Genomic DNA, 13,074 nt, shown 5'->3' with positions numbered 1-13,074 from the left:
CAAATAGTTTAACCATACGGATAATTCTTGGGACAGTTATCTCTGCATTATCTGCGAAGAAAATGACATCATCCGCGTATAGAGAAATGCGACCTTCCACTCCTAATGTTCCAAATCCTTTAATTTGAACATCCTGCCTAATAGCCAAGGCCAGGGGCTCAATATAAATATCAAATAGGAGTGGAGATAGTGGGCAGCCCTGGCGAGTACCTCTATTTAGGTCAATACTGGCAGTAAGGCTCCCGTTGAGACTCAACTTAGCCGTAGGGGATCTATAGAGTGTTTTAATCATATATATAAATCTCTCCCCAAAGCCCATCCTCGCCAAAACCCTCCATAGGAATCGCCACTCCACCCTGTCAAAGGCCTTAGAGGCGTCTAAAGACAGGATGGAGCGAGCAGACCCCCCAGGAGCCTGTATATTGGCAAAAAGCCGATGAAGATTATGATGTGTACTTTTGTTTGGAATTAAACCGTTCTGGTCCGGATGGACAATAGAGGAGATAACCTCAGAAAGTCTTGTGGCCAAGATCCTCGCCAGGAGCTTTTGTCACCGCCAGACATCTGAGAAGCTCTGACAGACGTTCTTCAGAACCTCCTGCTTGAGGTTCTTTTGTTTTGCTTTCCTTTTGTCATCTTGTTTCCCTCTCTCAGCTGTCATCTAGTTGCACTGATTGCATCCCTTTAAATCCCCTCCCATACTGCATCACTTTGCGGTTTATACAACTTCCTGGAGTGTGCTGATGCTAGAAGCTGTTACTACTGCATCCACAAGATAAGTCTGTTTCTTTATTTCTGTTTTCCTGTGGGCTTGATCTTAGTTGACCCTGACTCTCTCCGTATTAAGTGTAGGGAGCCGGTGGTCGTGTCCCCTCACTATTATAGGGTGTTCAGGTGTCATACAGTCGAGGAACAAGGGTATGCAAATTTCTACCATTGAGATTTTTGCATAGGCTGAGCAGTAAGGGAGAGAGCTAGCGTTGTTACAGGGCTTACCCCTTTGTTCCTTAGTTTTAGATCAAGTCAGTCAGATCTTCATTTGTGTCTTCTAGTTTTCTGTAACACCATCCGTGACAGCTTTACATCCGCGTTCAACAGTGAGATCGGTCTATAGGATCCTAAATCTGTGGGGTCCTTACCTTTTTTGGAATGAATATTATTACAGCTTCCATCATTGAACCCGGCAGGTTCCCCTCCTCCACCGATTCAGCAAGGACCTCCAACAATCTAGGAAAAACAACCTCTTTATATTTACCATAAAATTCATATGGGAGTCCGTCTGTACCGGGGGTGGAGTTGCCCGAGCATAGTTTAATTGCCCCTTCAAGCTCCTGAATAGAGAGATCGGCCTCAAGTACCTTCCTTTGAGCCGAAGTAATAGTAGGAAAGACAATACCATCAAGATAAGAGTCCATCATTTCATTCGTGATCGTGCAGTCGGCTCTATAAAGGTTTGAAAAGTAATCAAGGAAGACCTTCTCTATGCAGTCTTGTCCCCTAACCATCCTCCCATTAGCCAATCGTATATTATCTATATTTTTTTGGGATTCCTGACTCGAGATCACCCTATATAGGAGTTTCCCCGGTCGCCCCGATTCAGTAAAATATTTTTGCCCCTTAAGGACCGGGCTCATTTTCACCTTAAGGACCAGGCCATTTTTTGCAAATCTGACCAGTGTCACTTTAAGTGCTCATAACTTTAAAACGCTTTGACTTACCCGGGCCGTTCTGAGATTGTTTTTTCGTCACATATTGTACTTCATGTCACTGCTAAAATTGGGTCAAAAAAGTTAATTTGTTTGCATAAAAAAATACCATTTTTACCAAAAATTTTGAAAAATTAGCAAATTTCAAAGTTTCAGTTTCTCTACTTCTGTAATACATAGTAATACCCCCAAAAATTGTGATGACTTTACATTCCCCATATGTCTACTTCATGTTTGTAGCATTTTGGGAATGATATTTTATTTTTTGGGGATGTTACAAGGCTTAGAAGTTTAGAAGCAAATTTTGAAATTTTCAGAAATCTTCAAAATCCCACTTTTTATGGACCAGTTCAGGTTTGAAGTCATATTGTGAGACTTAGATAATAGAAACCTCCCAAAAATGACCCCATTCTAGAAACTACACCCCTCAAGGTATTCAAAACTGTTTTTTCAAACTTTATTAACCCTTTGGGTCTTCCACAAGAGTTAATGGCAGATGGAGAAACAATTTTGAAATTTCTATTTTTTGGAAAATTTTCCAATATAATCAATTTTTCCAGGAGTAAAACAAGGGTTAACTGCCAAACAACACTCAAAATGGGTTGCCCTGATTCTGTAGTTTGCAAAAACACCCCATATGTGGTCGTAAACTACTGTTTGGCCGAACGGTAGCACATAGAAGGAGGGGAACACCATATGGGTTTTGGAAGGCAGATTTGGCAGGACTGGTTTTGTTTATACCATGTCCCATTTGAAGCCCCCTGTTGCACCCCCAGAATAGAAATTTCAGAAAAGTGACTCCATCTAAGAAAGTACACCCCTCAAGGTATTCAAAACTGGGTTTACAAACTTTGTTAACCCTTTAGGTGTTCCACAAGAGTTAATGGCAGATGGAGAAACAATTTTGAAATTTCTATTTTTTGGAAAATTTTCCAATATAATCAATTTTTTCCAGGAGTAAAACAAGGGTTAACTGCCAAACAACACTCAAAATGGGTTGCCCTGATTCTGTAGTTTGCAAAAACTCCCCATATGTGGTCGTAAACTACTGTTTGGCCGAACGGTAGCACATAGAAGGAGGGGAACACCATATGGGTTTTGGAAGGCAGATTTGGCAGGACTGGTTTTGTTTATACCATGTCCCATTTGAAGCCCCCTGTTGCACCCCCAGAATGGCAGGGGGGGGGGGTCTGGGTTAGGGTTAGATGGATAGATGGAAGTTTGGAATCAAATTTTTTTTATTTATTTTTTCCTAACTAACTTTTCCCTTCTTTCCCTGCCTAACGGTGCCTCACCTACCTGGGTGGCAATGGGTGCAGGAGGGTGATCGATGCCGATTAGGGGGACACAGGAGCTGGTGCTGGACGATGCTGCATGGTCAGGGTGCTGGACAGGAAGAGGAGGGGAGAGAGGAGCGCAGGAAGTTTGAATCTCGCGCCTCTCTCCCCTGCTCCAATCAGCACCCTGGACAGCGGCGTTCAGCACCAGGGCCAGCACCGCCTCTCCAAATCCTCGGACTGCGATAGGTGGTGTAAAATTACGCCATCGATCGCAGTCTTTTTCCGGTTCATCGGGTCACAGGACACCCGAATGGACCGGAAACGCAGAAAACCGCAGGTCTGAATTGACCTGCGGTTTTCTGCGATCGCCGATACGGGGGGGTCAAATGACCCCCCCTTGCGTTGTTACGGGATGCCGGCTGAATGATTTCAGCCGGCGTCCCGTTCCGATTAACCCCCGCGGCGCCGGAATTCCGAATTTAAGTCAGGACGTACCAGTACGTCCTTGGTCCTTAAGGACTCGGGAAATAGGGCGTACCGGTACGTCCTATGTCCTTAAGGGGTTAAAGAATAAACTCTGTTGTGACTTCTCCAGCAAGAAGTTGGAGTATGCCTGTGTAGTCTTCTGCATAGTTTCCCTATTTTCCTCTGTCCTATTTATATAGAAAAATTGTGTGGCTGAGGAAGTTTGTTCTTTAAAATTTTTCTCATTTTTCCCGTACTCCTTTCTCAGGTTTGCAATGTGACTGACCATTATTCCCCTCATATAGGCCTTAAAAGTATCCCATACCATTTGGATTTTAGTTGACCTATAATTAGTTACCCAAAATTGGTTTATTTCCTTTTGTATTATTTCATGGTTCTTTATTAGTGATAGCCAATAAGGATTTAATCTAAAAGGAGGCCTCCCTATTTGTTTATCCTGGGCCAGGATTCAAGGAGTAACGGTAGATGGTCCCGTGAGTGACCTAGTCTCGTACTTCATTCGTGTTATATATCGTACATATTTTTTATTGATCAGAGCATGGTCTATTCTGGACATGGATCTACCTAATTTACTAATACATGAGAAGACTCTGCTCCCCTGACCCAGACTTCCCCAAACATCCTCAAACCCAGCCTCAGAGCAGAAGCGTGCCAGGGGAGACCCCTGAACAGAGGCGTCTCCCTCGACACCCATAGAGACCCTATCTACTGCCGGGTTAATAACACAATTAAAGTCCCCAATAATCAATGTGGGGCATTCCAGCCATTTGTCAATAAATGTTAACAGAGAGTTAAGCACTGAGAAAGAGAATGGAGGTGGAATATAAACAAAGGCCAAAATGCACATCTTCCCCGCCAGCTTACAGTATAAGAAGACGAATCTTCCCTGGTGGTCAACAGAGGGTGCCTCGCACAAAAATTCAATCGTTCTATGAATGAAAACTGTCACTCCCCTAGAATGACTAGAGAAGGTCGAGTGGTACGTGTGCGCAGCCCATCCCCTGGTGACCATCCTGGAAGTCTCCCCAGTAAGATGTGTTTCTATCAAGCATACAATTGCTGGGAGATGTATACGCATCATATCAAAAACCGCTTGTCTCTTTCTTCTATCCCCCAAACCCCTAACATTCCAGGTAAGAATTCTGATAGACATTATGAACAGCAATTAAAAAGAGAGAGAAAGAAGAAAAAAAAAACGCATCCCAGCCCAATCCCAACCGCCCCATACAAGTAATCCACCACATATTGCAGCAGATCTCTCACCTATGACCATTCCTCCCATACTCCCCCCCCCCCCGCTCTGCACCTCCCCGCTAGGTAAACAAAGAAAGTGGAAAATATAAACACCCTCTAACAATTGTTATTCCCAGCCAACCCTACAACAGTTAAGTCACATATTATTTCATTCAAGCCAATCCGCGGCTTTATCCGGAGTGTTAAAAAAAAAGGTTGTGTCCTTAAAAATAATCCAAAGTTTTGCTGGGAAAATAAGTGAGTATTTAATATCCATTTCTCTTAACCTCTTTTTAAGGCCGAATGCACACGGCCGTGTTCCGCGGCCGAGAGCGGTCTGTGGTATGCCGGGCTGGATTCCTGTTCAGAGCAGGAGCGCACGGCGTCATTGGTTGCTATGACGCCGTGTGCTTCATGCCGCCGCTGCACTACAGTAATACACTCATATGATCTATACGAGTGTATTACTGTAGTGCAGCGGCGGCATGAAGCGCACGGCGTCATAGAAACCAATGACGCCGTGCGCTCCTGCTCTGAACAGGAATCCAGCCCGGCATACCATGGACCGCTCTCGGCAGCGGAACACGGCCGTGTGCATTCGGCCTAACAGTCATAAATGAGCGTCTCTTTTCCTGGTTATCCTTTGAAAAATCAGGAAAGAAGGCCAATCTGTTCCCATCATATAGAACGGGGGAACATTCCCTCGCCCTTCTTAGTATCCCATGCATGCTTAAACTCCTTCACTGTATTTGCAGCTACGACTTCTGCAGGAAGGCTATTCCATGCATCAACTACTCTCTCAGTAAATTAATAGTTCCTGATATTACTTTTAAACCTTTGCCCCTCTAATTTAAAACTATGTCCTCTTGTAGCAGTTTTTCTTCGTTTAAATATGCTCTCCTCTTTTACCTTGTTGATTCCCTTTATGTATTTGAAAGTTTCTATCATATCCCCTCTTTCTCGTCTTTCTTCCAAGCTATACATGTTAAGGTCCTTTAATCTTTCCTGGCAAGTTTTATCCTGCAATTAGGGTTGAGCGAACCCAAACTGTAAAGTTTGGGTTCGTACCGAACTTTAGTATTTTTGGACCCCGGACCCGAACCCGAACATTTCCGTAAAAGTTCGGGTTCGGTGTTCGACGCTTTCTTGGCGCTTTTTCAAAAGGCTGCAGAGCAGCCAATCAACAAGCGGTTAACTATCTGACCTTAGAAGCCATCACAGTCATGCCTACTAATGGCATGGCTGTGATTGGCCAGAGCAGCATGTGATCCAGTCTCTATATAAGCTTGAGTCACGTAGCGCTGCACGTCACTCTGCTGTTACAAGTGTAGGGAGAGGATGCTGCTGGACTTGTGATTTCAGGGAGAGAATAGGAGAGAATCTAACTCAGCGATCTACAGAGAAATGGTTGTGTGGGTGCAGGGCACAATCGTTTTACCCTGCCCTGAGCCCATTGACCAAAAAAAACGAACTTATAATTCTGTTAGTTAGGTGGGTGGCAGCCATTTTATGTAAGCTCAGTGCACCAGCACTGCATCTGAGCTTTTGGGACATTGCAAATCACCATTTTTTTTTGGCAAACTACAACATCTTGATTAGTTAGTGTGCAATTTAAGCTAGAAATACACCCATCATTTTCTGGGCTTTGAAAAACACACTTTTTTAAAAACAAACAAACAGTATTTTCCAGATCTGCAAGTGTTAAATTCAAGTTTAATATATACAGCTTTCATATTCTGTTACCAAAAAAACACTTTTTTGGCAATCTACAACATCTTGATTAGTCAGTGTGCAATTTAAGCTAGAAATACACTCATCATTTACTGGGGTTTGAAAAACACACTTTTTTTTTTCAAAAATCTGTATTTTCCTGATCTGCACGTGTTAAATTCAAGTTTAATATATACAGCTTTCATATTCTGTTACCAAAAAAACACTTTTTTGGCAATCTACAACATCTTGATTAGTCAGTGTGCAATTTAAGCTAGAAATACACCCATCATTTACTGGGCTTTGAAAAACACACTTTTTTTTCTTCAAAAAACAGTATTTTCCAGATCTGCAAGTGTTAAATTCAAGTTTAATATATACAGCTTTCATATTCTGTTACCAAAAAAAAACACTTTTTTGGCAATCTACAACATCTTGATTAGTCAGTGTGCAATTTAAGCTAGAAATACACCCATCATTTTCTGGGGTTTTAAAAACTTTTTTGACAAAAACTATTTTCAGGCCTTGCAGCATCAGCACGTGTGAAATTACAGGCTTATATACTGCTGTCAAATTCAGTTGTTAAACAAACACTCGTTTGGGCACAAAAAAAATTGTTGGCAGCCTTTGATGCAGATGTCATTGTGAGATACACCCTTAATACATTTGGGTTACATTCAGAGATTTTAAATACCGCCATTTGGTGCACCAATATTGAATTCAGGCCTACACTGGTTCAGGCCGTGTGAGATACACCCTCTACATACAGGGGTTTGATTCAGGCATTTGAAATACAGCCATTTTGTGCAAAGAAATATTTAATTTAGGCCTACACTGGTTCAGACCATGTGAGATACACCCTCTACATACAGGGGTTTGATTCAGGTATTTGAAATATAGCCATTTTGTGCAAATAAATATTTAATTTAGGCCTACACTGGTTCAGGCCCTGTGAAATACCCCCTCTACATACAGGGGTTGGATTCAGGCATTTGAAATACATCCATTTTGTGCAAAAAAATATTTAATTTAGGCCTACACTGGTTCATGCCCTGTGAGATACTCCCTCTACATACAGGGGTTTGATTCAGGCATTTGAAATACTGCCATTTGGTGTACCAATATTGAATTCAGGCCTACACTGGTTCAGGCTGTGTGAGATACACCCTCTACATACAGGGGTTGGATTCAGGCATTTGAAATACAGCCATTTGAAATACATCCATTTTGTGCAAAGAAATATTTAATTTAGGCCTACACTGGTTCAGGCCCTGTGAGATACTCCCTCTACATACAGGGGTTTGATGCAGGCATTTGAAATACAGCCATTTTGTGCAAAGAAATATTTAATTTAGGCCTACACTAGTTCAGGCCCTGTGAGATACCCCTTCTACATACAGGGGTTGGATTCAGGCATTTGACATACAGCCATTTGAAATACATCCATTTTGTGCAAAGAAATATTTAATTTAGGCCTACACTGGTTCAGGCCCTTTGAGATACCCCCTCTACATACAGGGGTTTGATTCAGGAATTTGAAATACAGCCATTTGAAATACATCCATTTTGTGCAAAGAAATATTTAATTTAGGCCTACACTGGCTCAGGCCCTGTGAGATACTCCCTCTACATACAGGGGTTTGTCAGTAACATTTTCTGGTGAAATTAACCAATTTTTGGGTGTATAGTACCACTGCTATAACTAGTAGGCCGGTTAAAAAAAAAAAATTGTCATTAACATTTTCTGGTAAAATTGACCAATTTTTGGGTGTATAGTATCACTGCTATACCTAGTAGGCCGGTTAAAAAAATTATAATAATTGTCATTAACATTTTCTGGTGAAATTGACCAATTTTTGGGTGTATAGTACCACTGCTATACCTAGTAGGCCGGTTAAAAAAATAAAAATAAATTGTCATTAACGTTTTCTGGTGAAATTCACCAATTTTTGGGTGTATAGTACCACTGCTATACCTAGTAGGTCGGTTAAAAAAACAAATAAAAAATTGTCATTAACATTTTCTGGTGAAATTCACAAATTTTTGGGTGTATAGTACGACTGCTATACCTAGTAGGCCGTTTAAAAAATAAATTGTCATTAACATTTTCTGGTGAAATTAACCAATTTTTGGGTGTATAGTACCACTGCTATACCTAGTAGGCCTTTAAAAAAAAATTGTCATTAACATTTTCAGGTGAAATTCACCAATTTTTGGGTGTATAGTACCACTGCTATACCTAGTAGGCCGTTTAATATATTTTTTTTAATTGTCAGTTACATTTTCTGGTGAAATTAACCAATTTTTGGGTGTATAGTACCACTGCTATACCTAGTAGACCTGGCACTATGGGGGGGAGCTGGCACTATGGGGGGAGCTGGCACTATGGGGGGCTGACACTATGGGGGGGCTGACACTATGGGGGGGCTGACACTATGGGAGGAGCTGGCACTATGGGGGGGCACTATGGGGGCATTTCCTACTGGCACATTATGGGGGGGGCACCATGGGGGAAGGGAGCACTATGGGGGTATCTTGGGGCTCTAAAGGGGCTATTTTTTAATTATTGGCACATTATGGGGGGCACTATAGGGGAGAGTGGCACTATGGGGCATCTGGTGTCACTATAGAGTATTATTTGGGGGCACTATGGGGAAGTGGGGGCTCTAAAGGGGCCTTTTTTATTGGCACATTATGGGGGGCACTATGGCATTTGGTGGCACTAAGGGGGCATTTTTTACTGGCACATTATGGGAGGCACTATAGGGGAGAGCGGCACTATGGGGGAGTGGAGCACTATTAGGGCATATGGTGGCACTAAAAAGGGGGATTTTTTTACTGGCACATTGTGGGGGAGAGGAGCACTATAGGGGCATCTGCTGGGGGCACTAAGAAGGGGCATTTTTTTACTGGCATATTATGGGGGACACTATGGGGAAGGGGGAGAGGAACACTATGAGGGCATTTACTGGGGCACTATATAGGGGTATTTTATACTGGCATACATTATGGGGACATTACTGCGGGCACTAAGTGGGGGTATTTCATGTACTGTCATATTATAGGGAGAATTATTACTACTAGGGGTATTATGGGGAGCTTTACTACTACTGGGGGCTATGAGGAACATGATTACTAGTATGGGCACTATAGGGGCATTATTACTACTGAGTGTGCTCTGGCAGAGACTTATTTATATTGGTGGGATTTTGGGGAGCACTGTTACTTTGGGAGCACCCTGGCATAGTATCAGCCTGGACATTATCTTTATACTATTAGTGTCTGGGCGCAGTTATTTTTTAGAGCACTGTGTGCCAATAATCTGTGTTGTAGTAGTATTTCCAGGGGGACTGTTTCTGCAGTATAGTATTGGGGGTGGCAGAAAAGGGTGTTCAGAAGATGTGAAGATGATGGAAATGTGGGAAACTAATGTCTGTTTGTTAATCTCTGCAGAGACGGGAGATGGCAGAAAAATCATCATGGCGGTCTGGTTTGAATGGAGAAGATGAGGAAAGAGAACGTCTACAACAAAGGTGGCATCACTGGATGTAAGAGGTATGGGGCGCTATGTAGGAGAGGAGATGCTCCGGCTCCTTCCCCTGCCTTTTGCAGGAGGAGGATTCAGAGCTGGGTGAGGACAGCAAAGGGGGACAATAGGCCACGGGCGGGTGGCAGATGGTGGAGGGGGGGACCACAGGCCTTGAGCAGGATCTGGGGAGGGAGGAGAGCGGAGGAGCTTCCTGGCTGTAGCCTGCTGTTGTCTATTGTATAATGTGAAGCGGGCAGAGCAGCCAGGACAGGCCTCCCCTCTCCGTATGATGTGTAGAGACAGGCCTCAACAATAGAATTTCAGCTGTATAGTGTTGGTTGGGAGTGGCCTATTATATGTAGGAGGGGCTTTTAATAATGGGTGGGGCTAAAATGGACCACTTGACTAGATTTGCCCCCCAGGACTAAGGCTGCCAGCCCTCTCCTGGTGTATAGTACCACTGCTATACCTAGTAGGCCGGTTTAAACAAATAAAAAATTGTCATTAACATTTTCTGGTGAAATTCACCAATTTTTGGGTGTATGTACTATACACCCAAAAATTGGTGAATTTCACCAGTGAATTTCACCAGTAGGCCGTTTAAAAAAAAAAAATTGTCATTAACATTTTCTGGTGAAATTAACCAATTTTTGGGTGTATAGTACCACTGCTATACCTAGTAGGCCGGTAAAAAAATAAAATAAATTGTCATTAACATTTTCTGGTGAAATTCACCAATTTTTCGGTGTATAGTACCACTGCTATACCTAGTAGGCCGGTTAAAAAAAATAATTTTGTCAGTTACATTTTCTGGTGAAATTCAGCATTTTTTTGGTGTGAAGTACCACTGCTATACCTAATAGACCGGTAAAAAAAAAATTGGCAGTTACATTTTATGGTCAAATTCACCAATTTTTTGACAGCTTAATAAATTTCAATAATTTTTATTTTACATTTTCGGGTGACAATAAACAATTTTTTTCTGTCATAGACCCCTGCTCTACCAAGTAGACAGGTTAATTAATTTCTGTAATTTTTCTGTTACATTCTTGGGTTGACATTATACAATTTCAGACATGAATAAACCCCTGCTCTGCATGGGTGACAGGGAATAAAATTTCTAAAATGCTTCTTTAACCACCTCAGCTCCCCTAGCTTAAACAGCCTTAATGACCAGACCACTTTTTACAATTCTGCACTACACTACTTTCACCGTTTATTGCTCGGTCATGCAACTTACCACCCAAATGAATTTTACCTCCTTTTCTTCTCACTAATAGAGCTTTCATTTGGTGGTATTTCATTGCTGCTGACATTTTTACTTTTTTTGTTATTAATCGAAATTTAACGAAATTTTTGCCAAAAAATGACATTTTTCACTTTCAGTTGTAAATTTTTTTTAAAAAAAGACCTCTATATATACATTTTTCTCTAAATTTATTGTTCTACATGTCTTTCATAAAAAAAAATGTTTCGGTAAAAAAAAAAAATGGTTTGGGTAAAAGTTATAGCGTTTACAAACTATGGTACAAAAATGTGAATTTACGCTTTTTGAAGCAGCTCTGATTTTCTGAGCACCTGTCATGTTTCCTGAGGTTCTACAATGCCCAGACAGTAGAAAAACCCCACAAATAACCCCCTTTCGGAAAGTAGACACCCCAAGGTATTCGCTGATAGGCATAGGGAGTTCATAGAACTTTTTATTTTTTGTCACAAGTTAGCGGAAAATGATGATTTTTTTATTTATTTATTTTTTTCTTACAAAGTCTCATATTCCACTAACTTGTGACAAAAAATAAAAACTTCCATGAACTCACTATGCCCATCACGAAATACCTTGGGGTGTATTCTTTCCAAAATGGGGTCACTTGTGGGGTAGTTATACTGCCCTGGCATTTTAGGGGCCCTAAACTGTGGGAAGTAGTTTGAAATCAAAATGTGTAAAAAATGCCCTGTGAAATCCTAAAGGTGCTCTTTGGAATGTGGGCCCCTTTGCCCACCTAGGCTGCAAAAAAGTGTCACACATGTGGTGTCGCCATACTCAGTAGAAGTTGGGCAATGTGTTTTGGGGTGTCATTTTACATATATCCATGCTGGGTGAGATGAATATCTCGGTCAAATGCCAACTTTGTATAAAAAAATTGGAAAAATTGTTTTTTGCCGAGATATTTCTCTCACCCAGCATGGGTATATGTAAAAAGACACCCCAAAACACATTGCCCTACTTCTTCTGAGTACGGCGATACCAGATGTGTGACACTTTTTTGCAGCCTAGGTGGGCAAATGGGCCCACATTCCAATGAGCACCTTTAGGATTTTACAGGGCATTTTTTACACATTTTGATTTCAAACTACTTCTCACACATTAGGGCCCCTAAAATGCCAGGGCAGTATAACTACCCCACAAGTGACCCCATTTTGGAAAGAAGACACCCCAAGGTATTTTGTGATGGGCATAGTGAGTTCATGGAAGTTTTTATTTTTTGTCACAAGTTAGTGGAATATGAGACTTTGTAAGAAAAAAATAAAAATAAAATCATCATTTTCCGCTAACTTGTGACAAAAAATTAAAAATTCTAGGAACTCGCCATGCCCCTCACGGAATACCTTGGGGTGTCTTCTTTCCAAAATGGGGTCACTTGTGGGGTAGTTATACTGCCCTGGCATTTTAGGGGCCCTAATGTGTGGGAAGTAGTTTGAAATCAAAATGTGTAAAAAATGCCCTGTGAAATCCTAAAGGTGCTCTTTTGAATGTGGGCCCCTTTGCCCACCTAGGCTGCAAAAAAGTGTCACACATGTGGTATCGCCGTACTCAGGAGAAGTTGGGGAATGTGTTTTGGGGTGTCATTTTACATATACCCATCCTGGGTGAGATAAATATCTTGGTCAAATGCCAACTTTGTATAAAAAAATGGGAAAAGTTGTCTTTTGCCAAGATATTTCTCTCACCCAGCATGGGTATATGTAAAATGAAACCCCAAAACACATTGCCCAACTTCTCCTGAGTACGGCAATACCACATGTGTGACACTTTTTTGCAGCCTAGGTGGGCAAAGGGGCTCACATTCCAAAGAGCACCTTTCGGATTTCACTGGTCATTTTTTACAGATTTTGATTTCAAACTACTTCG

Source organism: Bufo bufo, chromosome 2 (genome assembly GCF_905171765.1).
Source record: "Bufo bufo chromosome 2, aBufBuf1.1, whole genome shotgun sequence".
Taxonomy (NCBI): domain Eukaryota; kingdom Metazoa; phylum Chordata; class Amphibia; order Anura; family Bufonidae; genus Bufo; species Bufo bufo.
This window is presented reverse-complemented; position numbering follows the sequence as displayed.